We start from the raw sequence: 2,849 nt of genomic DNA on the forward strand, positions 1-2,849 counted from the left end.
TAACGGATCAGAAAAGCTGTATTCTTAATTCGGGCTTGTATGCTGGGCTTTTTGATAAGGCTAAATCTTTTATACAACTACTGGATGCTGCCGATGAGTTCCTGCATGTGCGAGTGAAAACATTGAAAAATGAAGCCATTTTGGCCATCGATCCGGAACATCAGCTGGTGTTCATCACTGTTCAAGAACCAGAGTGATGATAAAGTATTAGTAGGTATAATGCGCCCAAAGTTATGCAAAGGATATGCGTATTAGTCAAGTAATTTCGATTAATGTTTAAGAACAGTAAATTGATAATCGAGAATAACCATCAGAACACACTTAAAATTAATTTTGTTTTAAAATAAAGTACACCAAAAACTTTTACTAAAATATTCAAACATTTGTTTCTATTACAAACATGACAAAAATGACAAAAAATTAAAAAAAAAAGCCAAAAACGACAAAAATGACAAAAATGACAAACATGACAAAAATGACAAAAATGACAAAAATGACAAAAATGACAAAAATGACAAAAATGACAAAAATGACAAAAATGACAAAAATGACAAAAATGACAAAAATGACAAAAATGACAAAAATGACAAAAATGACAAAAATGACAAAAATGACAAAAATGACAAAAATGACAAAAATGACAAAAATGACAAAAATGACAAAAATGACAAAAATGACAAAAATGACAAAAATGACAAAAATGACAAAAACGACAAAAATGACAAAAATGACAAAAATGACAAAAATGACAAAAATGACAAAAATGACAAAAATGACAAAAATGACAAAAATGACAAAAATGACAAAAATGACAAAAATGACAAAAATGACAAAAATGACAAAAATGACAAAAATGACAAAAATGACAAAAATGACAAAAATGACAAAAATGACAAAAATGACAAAAATGACAAAAATGACAAAAATGACAAAAATGACAAAAATGACAAAAATGACAAAAATGACAAAAATGACAAAAATGACAAAAATGACAAAAATGACAAAAATGACAAAAATGACAAAAATGACAAAAATGACAAAAATGACAAAAATGACAAAAATGACAAAAACGACAAAAATGACAAAAATGACAAAAATGACAAAAATGACAAAAATGACAAAAATGACAAAAATGACAAAAATGACAAAAATGACAAAAATGACAAAAATGACAAAAATGACAAAAATGACAAAAATGACAAAAATGACAAAAATGACAAAAATGACAAAAATGACAAAAATGACAAAAATGACAAAAATGACAAAAATGACAAAAATGACAAAAATGACAAAAATGACAAAAATGACAAAAATGACAAAAATGACAAAAATGACAAAAATGACAAAAATGACAAAAATGACAAAAATGACAAAAATGACAAAAATGACAAAAATGACAAAAATGACAAAAATGACAAAAATGACAAAAATGACAAAAATGACAAAAATGACAAAAATGACAAAAATGACAAAAATGACAAAAATGACAAAAATGACAAAAATGACAAAAATGACAAAAATGACAAAAATGACAAAAATGACAAAAATGACAAAAATGACAAAAATGACAAAAATGACAAAAATGACAAAAATGACAAAAATGACAAAAATGACAAAAATGACAAAAATGACAAAAATGACAAAAATGACAAAAATGACAAAAATGACAAAAATGACAAAAATGACAAAAATGACAAAAATGACAAAAATGACAAAAATGACAAAAATGACAAAAATGACAAAAATGACAAAAATGACAAAAATGACAAAAATGACAAAAATGACAAAAATGACAAAAATGACAAAAATGACAAAAATGACAAAAATGACAAAAATGACAAAAATGACAAAAATGACAAAAATGACAAAAATGACAAAAATGACAAAAATGACAAAAATGACAAAAATGACAAAAATGACAAAAATGACAAAAATGACAAAAATGACAAAAATGACAAAAATGACAAAAATGACAAAAATGACAAAAATGACAAAAATGACAAAAATGACAAAAATGACAAAAATGACAAAAATGACAAAAATGACAAAAATGACAAAAATGACAAAAATGACAAAAATGACAAAAATGACAAAAATGACAAAAATGACAAAAATGACAAAAATGACAAAAATGACAAAAATGACAAAAATGACAAAAATGACAAAAATGACAAAAATGACAAAAATGACAAAAATGACAAAAATGACAAAAATGACAAAAATGACAAAAATGACAAAAATGACAAAAATGACAAAAATGACAAAAATGACAAAAATGACTAAAATGACTAAAATGCTAAATACAAAAGTCAGAAATCAGTGCAAAAACTTAAAACAGCTTAAATACATCATAAGAACATCAAAATTTGTAATTAAATAAAACGCACAGAAAATCTAATCATCCATAAAAATTAATAAAACTGAGTTTTGTACCAGATTGAGACATCGAGAGTCGTTTGGTACGTGTCGTGTCAATTCAAAATTAATGTTGCGAATACGAGACTCTCTTTTCTCACTGGAATCTGTTTGACATTGAAGATTTCATCTTTTCGAAAGATTGATTACGCTTTCACTCAAGAATTTTGTAAGCAATCAAAATACTTTTAAAGATGGAAAGGGAATTATTTAGGGATCACTTCCGAGAACGATTTCAATTGCCTTCTCTATTTTCCACAACATTTTATAAACAGCTTTATTATAAATTAATCGACTACCCATTGCTTACATTCAGTCCTCGCGTTTTCTGCACTCATCAATAAGTATTCTTTCCTAAGCGTGTACAATGCGTTACGCGACAGGCATAACGTCTGCATGCATCGTCAAGGTAACGCCCTCGCGCATCGATTTGA

Source organism: Uranotaenia lowii, unplaced genomic scaffold (genome assembly GCF_029784155.1).
Source record: "Uranotaenia lowii strain MFRU-FL unplaced genomic scaffold, ASM2978415v1 HiC_scaffold_433, whole genome shotgun sequence".
Taxonomy (NCBI): domain Eukaryota; kingdom Metazoa; phylum Arthropoda; class Insecta; order Diptera; family Culicidae; genus Uranotaenia; species Uranotaenia lowii.